This window comes from Triturus cristatus, chromosome 1_2 (assembly GCF_964204655.1).
Source record: "Triturus cristatus chromosome 1_2, aTriCri1.1, whole genome shotgun sequence".
Classification (NCBI taxonomy): domain Eukaryota; kingdom Metazoa; phylum Chordata; class Amphibia; order Caudata; family Salamandridae; genus Triturus; species Triturus cristatus.
In genome coordinates, this window is record NC_140580.1 from 578,490,305 (window position 1) to 578,506,486 (window position 16,182).

At 45.1% G+C, this 16,182-nt stretch overlaps 1 protein-coding gene across 2 annotated transcripts in view; it reads left to right on the forward strand.

The window, feature by feature from the left end:
- The window catches only part of TRIM8 (tripartite motif containing 8), a 94,111-nt gene that overhangs the window by 62,031 nt on the left and 15,898 nt on the right, over positions 1-16,182 (forward strand). The window lies entirely within an intron of this gene.

Genomic DNA, 16,182 nt, shown 5'->3' on the forward strand with positions numbered 1-16,182 from the left:
CACAAGGACATTCCGGCCCAGACCATAGTGACCGATGCGTCTCTCCAGGGCTGGGGAGCGCATTCGGGCCCTCTTCAGATTCAGGGGATATGGTCGCAGATGGAGACGACCTACCATATCAACTTTTTGGAACTCAGAGCAGTACACTTGGCCTTGAAGGCGTTCCATCCCTCCTTCAGGACGTCCTCCCTGCTGGTTCAGACGGACAATACTACGACCATGTATTACCTCAACAAGCAGGGGGGCTCCCGGTCACGCACCCTGTCTCGGGAGGCACAGGCGATCTGGAACTGGCTGGTGGCCAGGAATCTGACGATCACGGCGACCCACCTGCCGGGAGTGCAGAATGCCCAAGCAGACGCGCTCAGCAGACTCGTTCAAGAGAACCACGAGTGGGTGCTAAACGACGACGTGCTAAGAGACGTCTTCGCAGAATGGGGCACTCCGGATATAGATCTGTTCGCCACGGCAGAAAACAGCAAATGCCGCGACTTCGCGTCCAGGTACTACCAACCAGGGACGCTGGGGAATGCACTATGGATCAGCTGGTCCAACAGCTTTCTCTACGCCTTTCCACCCATTCCCCTGATTCCGGCGGTGCTGATCAAGCTGTCGCAATCCAGAGCCAGAATGATCCTGATTGCTCCGGAGTGGCCGAGACAATGGTGGTTCACCGACCTTCTTCACCGGTCTGTTCTGCCGCACCGGCGCCTGCCGTGCCGGCCGGACCTCCTCACGAAGTTCGGAGGGCAGATGGTTCACCCCAATCTCTCGTCCTTGAGTTTGGCAGCATGGCTCCTGAGCTAGTGCAGTATGGACACTTGAACCTGCCTCAGGACTGTATGGAGATCTTAAAAGAGGCTAAGAGACCGTCTACGAGGACCTCCTACGCCTATAAGTGGAAGAGATTCTGCTTATGGTGCAAGGCGAAGGACTTTGACCCTACATCCTGTAAAGAAGACGTTATTTTGCCTTATCTGCTGCAGTTAGCTCAGTCTGGGCTTAATTTTCAATCTATTAAGGTTCATCTCGCAGCTCTGACTGCGTATAGGAAGGGCCCTTCTCAAACCTCATTTTTTCAAATCCCTGTGATTAAGGATTTTTTGGAGGGTTTGCGTAAGGTGTTTCCCCCTGTTAGAAGGCCTTCTCCACCTTGGGAATTGAATGTGGTGTTATCTAGATTGATGAGGGAGCCTTTTGAACCTATCCATAAGGCTTCGCTGCAGCATTTGTCTTGGAAGGCGGCCTTCCTTGTAGCCATTACATCGGCCAGGAGGGTGAGTGAGATTCAGGCTCTGTGTTGCCAAGAGCCGTATACTGTTTTCCATGCTTCTAAAGTAGTGATGCGTACCCATCCTAAATTTTTGCCTAAGGTGATATCAGATTTCCATGTGAATCAGATGATAACTTTGCCTACGTTTTTTCAGCATCCTTCCTCTCCGGCGGAGAGGTCTCTGCATTCACTTGATGTGCGTAGGGTGTTGAAATTCTACCTGGATAAGACAAAAGATATCCGCAGGTCGGATCAACTGTTTGTTAATTATGGTTCGGTAAGAACTGGTTTAGCTACCTCAAAGCAGTCCATTTCCAGATGGATTGTTTCCTGTATTCAGCTTTGTTACCAAAAAGCTAATAAAACATTAGGGGGTAAGCCTACAGCACATTCGACTAGAGGAAAGGCGGCTACCACCGCTTTGCTTAGGAATGTTCCCATTGCTGACATTTGTAAGGCTGCCACCTGGAAGTCAGTCCATACGTTTACAAAGCATTACTGCCTGGACTCTGATGCTAGGGCAGATGCGCAGGTTGGACAGGCTTCGCTGAGGAATTTGTTTGCACAGTGATTTGTTGGTGGTTGGTCTTACTCCACCGCTTCTTGTTGGTTGGGATGGGCTTGCCATTCTATTCATAGATTATGACTATACACAGAGATCCCCTACTACAGAAGGAGTAGTTTCTTACCTGTAACTCCAGTTCTGTAGTAGGGGTATCTCTGTTATAGTCATAAGCGACCCTCCCTCCTCCCCGGTGGAGTAACCTGACGGTATCAGGCCTGTTGTTATACACCTTCAAAAAGAACTGAAAGTAACTTGTGTTGGCTGTGCATCCTGGGATACCGGGGGTCTCTGGAGAGTTTCTTAAAGGCACGGTATCCCTTTAGCAGACACATAATGACAGCCTATAGGGCTTGTCTGTCCACCCCTTCCTCTCTATTGTTTAAAGGGATTTTGGTGAAGGGAGTGTGTGATAATAAAGGAACATGTCAAATGTGAATAAAAATGACATTTCAACTTTATTTTGGCTTTTGTGTTCACTTCAGAGGAAGTGCTGGCCAGTGCAGCCTTGTGGTGATTAGGCTGTATTATTTTGTCTGTCTCTTAAGTGTCTTTGCAGGTTCGCAAATGCGGGACAGCTTAAGAGATATTTTTGATTGCTCCGGGGTCCCCGCACATGGGCGGGGATTATTCATAGATTATGACTATAACAGAGATACCCCTACTACAGAACTGGAGTTACAGGTAAGAAACTACTCCTTGTCAGCCGCCCCACCCCCCGACCACCTCACCCCCAAAAGGGCCAACGGTTTGCCACCAGATACTCACACCCCTTGGCAGCGCTCTGCATTGGTCAGGGATATTTGCTAACGCTTTTCTGCCTCTCCCACTACATCCTTTTGTAGTGGCGAAGTTGAGGCAAATGTCTGTGTCTCATCCTCGTAGCCCCTTCCCCACCCCGGGCCAGCCAGCCCTGGTACTCAGCACTCCTCAATGTCCATCAGTCCCCATGAGAAGCTCCCCAATAGGCCAGACCTTCTCACCAGGAGCCAAGCCCAGATGCTGCAACCAGACCCGAGCAACTCAGTCAAGGCATCTGGCACTTGAGGTCCTTTAGAGTGTAACCAATATTTCACAAAGTATGGACATCTTGCACGAGGCCTGTAGATCAACTACACAAGCCTGTTACGCAACCAAGTGGAAGAAAATTGATTGCTAATGTATTTCTAGGCACCTAGACCCCTTAAAACGTGCTATCCAGGATATCGTATGTTTTTATTCCATCTTCACAAGTCCAACCTAGCTTACACTTCCATACGCCTTTGCTTACCAGCTGTAGCAGCTTGTATGCAGAATAGAGAATAACCTTCCCTCTTACGCCTAACCGTGGTTAAGGTCTTTATGGAGGATCTCAAAATGGTAATTCCCCTTCTCCAGTGTAGAACTTCTGGTGGACCGGGATCTAGGTGCAATTTCAGGCTGACCGCGATGGAGCCAAGGTTGGGTACACCAAGCAGGTTGTCCCAGTCAAAGGTTTTACCTTCCGACCTAGTCTCCTACTGCTGGGAAAACGTCTTCTAGTTGGTCCTGCAGCCCCTATCCTCCTTAGGACAGGCTTCTGGGTACCATGTCTCCTACAAGGTCTAGTCTTCTTTAGAAAGCTAGGTCCTCTTTGAGCCAGGAGTCCTGCTTTTTGTATTCCTGAAGTAAATAGCAGGCCAGTCACTTTATCATTGAAGAGCAGTTCCAGTCCCTGTGTGCCAGCAGGATTTGCGGTCCTTGAGCCCCTCTGCAAGTCCTCTTTCACCAGGAGCAAAGAGTCCGATTTCTTCAAGCAGAGCTGCATTCTTCAGATGGAGTCTTCCCACTTCCATGAAGGGGTTGGAGGTACCAGATTTACCCTATGCACTAGCCAGTGGTTGAAGTAATTCTGCCACCCTGTCCTAACTATATTCCCACAACCCCTCCACCTCCTTTTGCAGCACTTTCTCTGCCTTACTGTAAAATTACCCAAGAGCTCCTATTTCAAGATGGTGTTGAGGACATTGCCGCTTTTGTTTGTCTCGAGTACAAAGTGTTAGCGTTCTAGTTCATTAGAATTATCTGGTGACACTATAGTTGATTACTATGGACTTCAGGCCTCAAAATTATTTTTAAAAAAGTTACGAGACCTGCAGGTCTAGTGACGTGAATAATGGACTCGACTGTAATGCACTTAACCCATAAACTGGTCTCATTGTGTGATCATAAGCAAATATTTTATTTTGCAGTGCTGCCTTTTTTCTTCATTATCACATAGAGCACCCTCAAACATGCGAGTTCAGCATTTCTGCTGTTCAATAAACTCCTGCGTGATTTAAAACTCACTTGTAATAAGTATTTTACTAAAGCATAATGTGATCGCGCACTGTCATTTACAAATAGCACATTTTCCATTTAAATGGCCTCAAACTGTCCTACTAACATGCAGTTTTATTGATAAAACTATATAGTGCAGTGGTTCTTAACCTGTGGTCTGGGGACCCAAGGGGTCAGTGAAGCCTACTCAGGGGGGCCGAAACTGCTTAGTGAATAAAAACAAATTAATAAAGTTATAAATAAAAAAGCAAAATTCCAAAATAAACATTTATAAATGTTTTCGGGAGAAATGAAATGGACATCCTACAGCTTTACATTTCACTCTTTGTACAGCGCGATTGTCAGACAGTTCACTGTATAAAATTCTCTAATTTTGCAGTCTGAGACAAAAAAAGTAAATGCCAACTTCCATGATCTAAAGTAGGCAGCATATTGTAAGAAGACCTAAATTAACATTTGCTTACTGTCTGTGGCAAAGCACATGTGACAGGATGAAAAAAACAAGATTTAAAGGCATCTTTATTGCCCATTCACTTTGAGAAGAATTTACCTATTTATCAGCTCGCCAGTAAATAGCTGGCCCGATCTATTCTGAAACGCCATACCGTGTGGGCGGGGAGATGTCTTGAGTCCTGGAGTTAACTGACAGACCGGTGCTTGTATTGGGAAATGCATGTTTCACTTTGCATATCACTGTTTTTACTGAATTGGATGAGGAAGATATTTGAAAACTCATAGAATGTGCCCTCATTTTAGCTTTAGAGAGCACTAGGCTTTATTTAAAAAAGAACCCCCTTATTCTGTTAATTTCTAGATTAAATGCTTTGTTTTACTGCTTTGATTCCATCAAGATGGCTTAAAGTGTGCCACACTGTTGTCAAATACAGAAAGTTGGCACTCTAGTTGTTCATTAGAACACTGCGAAAATCTGCAGTAGGAATGAAGTCTGACTGTTGCTGCTGATGGAAATACACGTTTTACTCGAATATCAGACTTTATTCACACATGGCTGCGAAAGATAGTGTGAATGTATAGAAAATAAGCTACTATTTTAGAATCTGGAGCACATTCCATAACCTCTGAGAGAAAACAGTTTCCTCTCAAACATAGTTCATTAAATCCCAGTATGATTTATATTGTGGCTAAAATCTTTTATCGCCGCCCTTGATATGTGTTCCTTTTTGTGACCCATAACAAGCTTTCTCTATAATGCATTTCAGTAGGGACCATTACCCTGAATCCTGTAATGGCTGCCACATCTTCTTCTTCTTCTTTTAGCCAGCCAGTCGGGGAAGTTCCTTGGGACCCACCCCGGGTAAGGTGCACTCACTCAACCTGCCGTCTTTTATTTTTTTGTAATTCAATTTCGGGACAAAAGGACAATGTCCCTGGGTTCTGTAATGGCTGCCATAACATTATGGGTCCCATACAAAGGATACCTCAGGCAGTCAAACCTCTGAGAAGACACCAGCATTGAAGGACCATAAAGCAGAAATAACTTTGACACCAAAGAATAGGTAGGTGACCACACTAGATGCCAAAGGATGTGCCCTTGAAATAAAGTGCAAGAAAAGATGGCTGATGGCCGAAATGTCTGCTGTCTGGGGTTCGATGCCTCCCTCCAGGGATTTCAAATTATAGTTGAATCCTTTGATGGTGTACAGGAGGAGAAAAAGCTTGGGGGAACTGGAACCTCAAATGAAACGAGCCGCAAAAAGAGAAGGAACATTAACTCTTCTATGAAGAGGAGGACCCAGAGTCTCTGGGCCTATTCCAAGACATTGAGAGGTCCAAAGGCATTGAAGAACGATGACAAGACCATTATGCAGATTTGCCTGAGGATGGTGGATCACGTCGCCTTGGGTAACCAAAGTGTGAAAAGGGCAGCAGAGCTGTATGGAGTCCAGGTGTATAAAGAGGAATCGGACATGGTTTCTGCTAGAACAACCTGCAGGCCAGTGAAGCCACGTGTCGAGGAAATGCAGACATTATTCAAAAGGCCCTGCATACATTCAGGGAAATGCAGTGGCAGACTCTATCATTGTAACCACAGCCAGGAAAATAATTAATGGGCCAATTACCTCCTGGCCACCGCCGGATAAAGAAAGTAAAAAGATGGAAATGTTGGGTAGAAGGTTTGAGGGAGGAGCTGCAACACAGTGGTGCATTGCAAACTTGAACTTCCTGCTAGGTCCCCTCGCAAAGGAGGGGAACGTGATTAAAATCAGCACCGGACTCCACTGACACAGCAGCAAGACAACTGGTGGCTCGAACATCCGTAACCAGGTATGCTTGGCTGCGAATCTCTGGGTTAAAGTATGAGGTTCAGGCCAATATTATCAACACCCCCTTTCAACGGAAAACATCCATGTGGAAGTGCAGTATATAACACTAAAGTAACTAAAAAAGGACAGCAACACAGCAAAGTTGAGGGGGGCCCTGCAGTTTGGAGGACAGGGCGAGTTTTTCAAACAGTTGCAACACGTCAAGCCTTCCATCATATGTCCGGCACAAGCACCAGAACAGCAGTGGCAATTCCTGGTGCCACAAAGACGGCCCTTTCGCAGCCGAGCAAGAGGTAAAGGAGAGTCACCAAGAGGGGCAGCAACAGCAAACAAGTGATTCGCAAAAGAGTCAGGCACACAACACCTGTTTGGTGGGGGTGATGGGGGAGAATAAGAGTCTTCATCCGGGAGTGGAGGGAGGTCACATCTGACAAATGGATACTCCCCATCATCCAACACGGCTATTGCATAGAACTGGAAGAAAAAAAACACCAAGTCTGGGCCCAAAGCACACGATCCATATGAAAGAACAGAAAACATATGTTTGTTGAAAAGTAGAACAATTGCTACAAGAAAAGGTAATAAAGAAAGTACCCTTAAAAGAGATCAACCAGGACATTTACTCCACATACTTCGTGATACTTAAACAAGACCAATCGCTATGGCCCACACCTGACCTCCATTTCTTAGCAAGTTTAGAAAAATATAAAAGTTCAAAATGACAACTCTACATGAAGTCGTCCTTTGACTCTAGCTAGTGACCTATTTGGCAACCTTTTGCACATCCCAATGAACCAGAAGCACGCAAAGTTTCTGCATGTCAGGCCTGGTTCCTCAGAAGCAATGCTCTCAAGATGCCCTCCTTCACGAGTATTGATGTGGCCCACTGGGAAGGGAAGCTAGGGTGGGTACTGCAGGCAAGGATGCCTGGAAGGAAAAAGTTTAGTCAACAATTCTTAGTTCTAATTTCGTGAATAATTGTTTTTTCGTTTCAGACAAGAAAATGCAGGTTTCCACTAACATAGCAAAGTCCAGAATTACAGTTCCTTATGTTAAATAACTACGTTCTTGATATTCCTCCATAAAACACTGTAACAGTTCTTTTCAAGGTTTATTGTGAGTTCCCAAAACAAGCCTAGGGGAACTAGGAGCTCGTTCCTAATGGGTCTCATGCTATGGTTGGTTGATCTCTCTTCACCAACCACTAGTGCAGGCTTAAACATCCCCCCCCCCCTCAAACTCTCCACCTTTAATATAATTCTGTTTTTTCCCAATTCGCCAGATGAATTTCTGCTCGAGCCCCAGAAGGCGCTACCTCATCCGAACGTCTGAAGGTGAGCGGGGACTGAAAGCAAGCAGTTAGTGTGTGGTGTCAGGAAACACATGCAGCCTTGATCTGTAGGAAGACCGGAACAGCTTTCTGAAATAGACTACCTCTTGGGTGTTTCACTCCTCGATGTGGCAGCTCCTTTCAAAACCAAACCGGAATAGCAAGTGCAGCTGAAAAGACACAACCTCATTAAATAAAGTTGCAGTCTCAAAAGGAGGTACCCGCAGGCATGTCCCAGAACTTACACCTGCTGTCAAAGGAAAAGAACAATGAAGTCATCGAAGTCAGCACAGATGAGTCATCCGGGTCAGCAGGAAAATTGAGCATGTTCCAGAACTGACACCTGTTGCCAAAGGAAAACAACGGATGAGTCATCAGTCAGCACAAACAAATGAGCTGCATAGTTAAGCCCCTTACTGGCATGAGTGTTAAAGCTCACAAAACACTAACAACAAAGACATTCCAGTAATCTGAAATATCTTGTTTAAGCAATGGACCATTATTGGTGCAAGCATGCTGAGGGATCGACTTTTAATACTTTCAGCGCATAAGCGACAAGGATCACTATCAATTGAGGGTTCTACCATTTGGTATCAAATCTGCTGCCAGTGTTCACAAAGTGCTTAGCAGCTGTAGCCGCTCTTCTGAGAAAGAAGGGAATACATATGAACCCCTGCTCATACAACTGGCTGGTAAGGGAGAGTTCAGAGACCGCATAAGGACAGTGATGACACTCCAAAGTCTGGGGTTCACCATAAAAAAGGAGAAATCTTCTCCCACGCCAAAATAGGAGAAGCTCTTCTTGGAAGCAAAAATAAACACAGCATAAGCAATGGCATTTCCTTGTGAAAAAAGTTCTGAAAATAGTTGTTTAGAAGGTTGGGACCCAGAAGTAGACTTGTTCACAACACCAGAAAATGTAAACTGGTCGTTTTTCGCATCCAAACACCCATTTCTCCCCCCCCCCCCCCCCCCCCCCCCACCACCACCACTCCTCCCTAGGGAATGCACTGTTGATAGACTGGGCAGATTGTGCTTTTCCCTGAATCCCGCTATTATCAATGGTGATCAAGTGCAGACAATCCCGGATGACACTGATACTCATCACTTCCCAGCATCACAAAACCTGCTTTCTATGCGGGAGTGGGGGTATTTTCATCCAGAGACCAGTGCACTGGATCTAGTGGCATGGCTCCTGAAGACCTAGAATTCAGTCATCTGAGTTTTTCAGAGAAAGTGACGGCAGTCCTCAGGGAGGCAAAAATACAAACAATTAGGCAATGCTACACATCAGAATGGGAGAGATACATATGAGGTGGCAGAGAACTGGCTTTTGTCAGGACAGGTGATACTGCAGTCCTCGTGTATCCTACACATCTGTTGGGGGGAATAACCCTAATGTATGCATCACTAAAAGGTCATCTAGCAGCAATAGTGGTCTACGCAAGGGAATGCATAGGACGAAGCTTCTTTACTGCTTCAGCGATCAAAAGGTTTCTAAAAGGGGCAAAAAGGATGGCCCACCAGGAGTTGTCCAACGCCCTGAGGAACCTAAACATGGTGCTGACCCAGCTGATGGACAAAAACATTTGAACCACTCCACAAGGCCACCTTGAATTGATCACGCTTGAAACCGCGTTTCAAATTGCAATGACTTTACTTTGCAGAGTTAATGAACTCCAAGAACTCACCCTACAGGCACCATACATGCAAATATACAAGGGCAGGGTAGTCATGAGGGCCAACCCATGCTTCCTCAAACTTCCCACATAAACCAAACTATCCAGATACAGAGTTTTCTCCAAGAGCAAACACTTGCGCAGAAAGAGCATTACACACACTGGACTCCTGCAGGGCGATAATTGTGTTACGTGGAGAGAACAAAGTAAATCAGAAAAGTGAAGTAAGTCTTTGTATCATTCGGAGACAATACCAAAGGGGAACCGATCTTCAAAAACACCATCGCAAGGCGTATAACTCAGATAATTCAAATGTCACAATGTGGTATACAGGTAGAGACTAAACCAAGAGCACATTTGACAAGAAAGAAGGGAGCTACAATAGCCCTCTTAGCCAATGCCCCAATTAACGAAGAAGTTATGGCACCCGCATGGTTATCGGTACACACGTTCATAAAACACTACTGCATCGACGTACAAGTGGGACCGAGTACTGAAGAATTTGTTTACAAGCTCAACCTCTCTGACGCAGCCACCACAATGAAGAAACCACCTCAAAATCCATGCACATGGGATCCAGAAAAGATTCACGTTGCAAAACGAAATAGTCATTTACTAGTAGGAATCATTTTGCAGCTTGAACAATTTTCTGGATTCACAAGCGACCACCTTCCTTCCCAGGAAATGAGACGAGTAAGCAGGGGACATAAAGTAGACACAGTCAAGAGAGAGCCAGTGGGACATTAATTAGACAATCGGGGGTTTGGGGGTACGGGGGAATCTGATGATGGTGACCATGTGGGGAGACACCAAGAGAGGCTGGACTAAGCACCAAGTAGACGGGACCGTTGACGGCCAATAGCCAAAAACAGGAAAGAGAAAATAGACTACAATGCGAGAAGGATTCCGGACCCAACCACTAGATGCTGAAATAATGCACAGCATGTGAATCTAGAAAATTCTTCAAGCTGCAAAACTACTGCTACAGGTAAATAACCATTTGTGTGCATGTGTGTTTTGTAATGGGGTCATTTTAGGGTTTACGGGTGGGTAGTGGTGAAGGGAGGTACAGGTCATTTTAGGTTTATGGGGTGGTAAAAGGTTAGAATTAAATTAAAATATTAAATTAAAATCATACATATCATACATAAATATTACACAACGTGTATTTGGTTTCTGCTTAGCTTAAATATACTTAACATGCATGATAAAAGCTGCGTCAGTCATACGTGGTAATGTCACACATACCTTACAGAAGCTTGCACGGTTTCACTGTACCATGGGGGTGCCGCTTGACCAGGAGTCCTGCAGGTAACGCACAGAAGGAACACTCTGGGTCCTGCTGGACGGAATTATTTTTGGGACTTTCGGGTGCTTCCTTTTCCTTCTCTTCCTCCCCACACACACACACTCTGGATTATCCCAAAACTTTCTAGGAAGGAACTAAGGTGAATGATCCGATATGGTTTTTTTCCAGAAAGTTTTGTGAAGATTTGTCAAACGGCACCAAAGTTATTAGCTAAACTAAAACCTTCTACCTACAGAAACTCTGACAACTACACAGTTGCGACCACCACCACTGTGTAAAATAGATCTAGATCTATTGTAACTCGAATGAGAAAACGGAAGAAGATGGAAGAGATAAGGTTAATAGGTTAGTAGGAGATATTTGTGTGAGGGGGATGGCCGTACAATAATAAAGGTTAAAGACTATAAAATCGCTGGCATGACCAGTCCCAAGCATGCTCGCCTGTTAATGCCAACTGTATTTCCTATTTCCTATTTTGTAATCTGTGATCCGACATTGCTGACAGACTAAATTGGTGTAAAAAGCATCTCACATTTGCTTTGGGAGGAGTAGGACCAACTGACTGAGAAACCTGGTGTATTTCTGGAACGGATTTCCAACATCCATAGGAGAAGTTCAATTTCACTTTGGAAAACAGCTCACTGGCCGGCTGCAGTATGATTAATATCCACACAGGTGTCGTTGGCACTTAATTTGCTTTCTCCTTTAAGTACCTAGTCTACATAGAAGGTTTTCTGGCTTTATAATGGAGGAGCTGTGATGTAACCCTGGACCAGCAATGTTGGTAATGCATACATGTTCGCTGAAGTTCATATATAGTACCATGTTACGGCCAGAACTGGTCATCCAGTTCTCTGACAAACTCTTTGTCCAACAAATGTGTAAGCAATTTCAAAGTGAAGAGAAGTTTGCTTGAGGGACTTGCCATTCATTTCCCTCAATGTGGACGAGGCTACGTTAACTTCACGTTTAACTGCCAGAGTCCTGTGTCCACGGATGCTGGAATCTGACACTGGAAAAAATATGTCCACTGATGCTAGTCCGTAATTTCAGTCAAGTTAACCTATCTTCTGACTGGGAGCTGGTAGGATACACGATACAGGAAATGCAGAAAGAGAGGTCTGGCTATGAACCGGTCCTCTACCAACAGTACCCTGTTTGAACCTAGGGGCACTAGACCATAATCAGACAGGTGCAAACTCTCTCCTGTACATGCTTTTCGCTAAATCTTTGAAATTGAGCTGCGAAGCAGGTTTGCGGTCCACGCATGCACAGGTCATGGAGAGACCAGTGTGTGCAGAGTAAGGAGAGCCATGTGCATGGTCATGGAAACTCGCTTTACTTTGCATCAAGTGCAGTCTCGATGGTCATAACAAGTTGATCATTTTCCCACTAAATGGCTTAAGAGCAAATATGCAGACTAAGCTTACTTGAGTTACTATTTAATTAACTTTTTCCATGGCTTTCATTAACAATTAACACTGTAATTGTCCTTTGTGCTCCATATAAAGTATACTGATATTTAGACTGCACTTTTAATTTCAGTAAAGCCGAAAGGTTTGTTCTACAAGTAACTTGAAGTAGTGCTTGTGAAAAGGTAGAGTCCCAAATGATACTTGTGATTTGACACTAAGGCTGCTAAGCAACAGCACAGAAATGGGGAGTAAGATGAAAATGTACGTGGAATTTGTGTTGTGGTTGTTGAAGTGTAAAGCTGCCCAGTGAAATCAGAAGTACGCTTTCATCCCCACTACCGTGCAGCTTAAAGAATCGACGATTGGAGAACGTTAGGATGTAAATGGGACAAGCATTAGTGATACAATCCATCTTATCTATGTGGATGTTTTGCCTTGCTGTGCCTGGATGAGGGAATGTATGTGCTTGCCTTCAGTTCTGTTCCGGGTATTTTCGTATTCTTTTTATTAGCTCGGACATCAGTGTTTCTACGTAGTATTATTCAAGATTATATTATGATCAGTAATGTCATTTCATATCTGACAACTTATCGTGGCTTCCTGATTTTTGCACTTGGGTGCGAGTTACGTTTTGCATGTTGGGGGTGGGGGGGGGGTGCAAACTAGCCAGTTTCAGGGCGTTGGGTGGTTTGTAGGTGTTTGTCTATTATACACAAGTTGATGTATGCTGATCAGAAAAAAACGTTGCTTCTCCTCCATATGTCTGTTACATTTGGGTGTATTTTGATATATTTGTGGACTGTCATCTGTTTAAGAATTTAGTGGAAATGTGGGGTGAAATCGAGGATGGAGTGGAATTATGTGTAGTGGAATTACCTGGAGTTTAATTGTGTTGTGTGGAGTGTAATTATATTGTTTGGAGTGGAGTTTGATTATGTAGCATAGTGGTATTCAGTGTAGTTGAATTTAATGGCATGGAGCGGAGGTGAATTATGTGGAGTTTATTTTATTGGTTTGTAATTATGTAGCATGAAGTAGAATGCGGTGTAGCGGAAGTACATGTAGTTTAATTATGTGGCATGTTATGAGATGTTAAAATGTGTTGATTGTAGTGGATTTATGCGGTATGAATTTGTGTGTTGTGGCATTGTGACACTTTCCGCTAGTTCTGATGTTTTACCAACTGCATTTTGGACCGTGCAGGTTTATACTTCTAATAGGAAAAGTGGTACACTGGTGAGGCACTGGTGTTGCGCGGATGCTACGATGGTGGTGTTGCGCGGATGCTACGATGGTGGTGTTGCGCGGATGCTACGATGGTGGTGTTGCGCGGATGCTACGATGGTGGTGTTGCGCGGATGCTACGATGGTGGTGTTGCGCGGATGCTACGATGGTGGTGTTGCGCGGATGCTACGATGGTGGTGTTGCGCGGATGCTACGATGGTGGTGTTGCGCGGATGCTACGATGGTGGTGTTGCGCGGATGCTACGATGGTGGTGTTGCGCGGATGCTACGATGGTGGTGTTGCGCGGATGCTACGATGGTGGTGTTGCGCGGATGCTACGATGGTGGTGTTGCGCGGATGCTACGATGGTGGTGTTGCGCGGATGCTACGATGGTGGTGTTGCGCGGATGCTACGATGGTGGTGTTGCGCGGATGCTACGATGGTGGTGTTGCGCGGATGCTACGATGGTGGTGTTGCGCTGGTGCTAACCAATCAGTCACACGCCTAGTAAAACTAGTTGCCTGAAATAAGAGTGAGCAGAGGACTTAACAATGAAACCACTTTCCAGTCCTGGACTTTTCCTTTTATAGATAATTTTTTCAGAATGCACTGATTTGTTACCTGAAGGTATAGATGATACTTGGTGAAAACACAGTGACATAAGGTCTTATGGTAAACCTACTCTTGGCAGAATAAAGGATGTAACGCCAAGCCGGTGATAATTAAATTACTTCGGTATGCACATGATGCGAACACAGCATCCTAAAATTTCTCTAGATGCTTGATAGCTGGTATTTCACATTTAATGGTTCATCTTCCTGCAAACTGCATACCTACATTATACACACAAGTCTTCGCAGTATGTGCATTAACCTACTGAGCAGCATTACCAGCTGCGAGTTTTCAAGTCTGCACTTTTATTAAACAGGTAAAAATAGGGTTCTGTGACCGAAGCAAAGCGCTTCAGTAAAAATCTCCAGAGGCTCGTTTAAGTTTTCTCTTGTCCCATTGAGGAGGGAGCGGGTTTTGTTTGTAAAGCCCTACGAGCTGCGACAAGCAAAACATAATTCACCCTAAACAGTCTGACTGGACAATATCCCTATATTTCTTGTGCGCAACTTAACTCAGAAGCTGCACAGAATACAGAAACCCTCACCACTAAATATCTTGCATTTTTACAGCGCGCAACTAACAAAGTGTCTTGGCGCTTAAATCTTACTAAAGGAGCAATATGCCCAGCGAGGCAGCTACTGAGACTGTGCGTCGCTCACCTGTCAAACTGCGCTGAAAGTGTTGAAGTTTAGAAGCTTGCTGAGTAAAAAATCTGGCCACACTAAGGGCCCGATTATGAGTTTGGTGGTGCTGCGCTGGATCTGCCTCACCGCTGCACTGCCAAACCCATGGTGGGGCTGCCTGCCAGCCAGAATAAGAGTGTAACTCATGTCTGGCGGGCACTTTTGCCATTCCCACCGTGGTGCCTTTAAAAACGGGCACCGCAATGATAACTCCAAAAACAGTTCCTGCACGACAGACTTAAAAGTTCATGTAATGCAGGCACTGGTGTGCAGTAACTGGTGTGCAAGCACACAGGAGGGCACATGTTGTGCCCACCTGTGTGCATCCACAGGGTGCAGAGGCACCCGGGACCCTTTATAGTCACCTTTGTTTACTCTCTGCTAGGGTTTACATGGAGTAAGAACCTCCATGTAAACCGTGATGGAGAGGAAACTCTTAATACGCTTGCCCCGCCAAGCATATTGATGCCTCTACACTGCTGCAGCACCACCAGGAAACAGCTGTTCCCTGGCAGGTGTGGCGGGCCATGGCTGTTCGACTGCCCGACTCTTAATCAGGCGGTCGGGAGACTGCCCCTGTTGAATGCCTGCATTCAGAAAAGTTGGTGTTGTAAAAAGGAGGCAAACTATTGTACACTACAAAAACTCCTGAGGGACACATTATACGTAACATTATACCAACACAGCAGTGTGGTCTTACCCCTTTGCTGCCTCAAACACAATAATCCCTCCAAAATGCCGATTGCTTCATAGAGAGGATGTGGCATAGCATTCAGATCTGCTGACTTTGGAACCCGGGGAACAGGCTTCAATTCTGTGCAGTCTTTCCCAGTGCCTTCCAAAAATAAAATGCTGAGACATGCCATCTGAACATTTTAAGTAAAACAAAATGCTGCCATTTATCGGTGCCTTTGTGTGATTTCAAAGGGAATCTTGATTGGAAAAAAGCAAGTGTGTCTGTCACCACGCCTTAATGCACGTCACATAGCTGGGCTGGAGCGTGATTTTCACTGCTTTCATGAGCTGCGGCAGGAGAACAAAGAGTGCTGTCAAAGTATCCCAAATAACTGAACAATAATGGAACATGTAACTGGGGCAGTCCTCCTGGGAAGATACAATAGTAAAAAAGGAGGGGCTACAAAGCGTATTCACCAAACAAAAGCTGGCATTCACAAAGGACAGTAAGCGGTACCAATGAAAAAGATGGGCGGTGCTTGAAGCCCCTACTGTAGATACAACATGTCTCGGAGACTGCGCACATGCGCTGCCTAGGTGAGACCTAAAAATGTTAAAATGGTTAGGCTGGAAACAATCTGGTTGGTTTGAAGACCGAATCACTTCGGCAGTTATGAAATTAGTGTAGATGTCTTCTCGAAAAAGGAAAATGGCGAGCAAGGTTGGTTCAATTTACATACTGAGGTTTTGCTTTGCACTGAATATTAATTTCCACCCATCTGCTATCTTTGTAGAGTGTAGGGCTTTTATCCATCAAACCACAGATGAAACTCC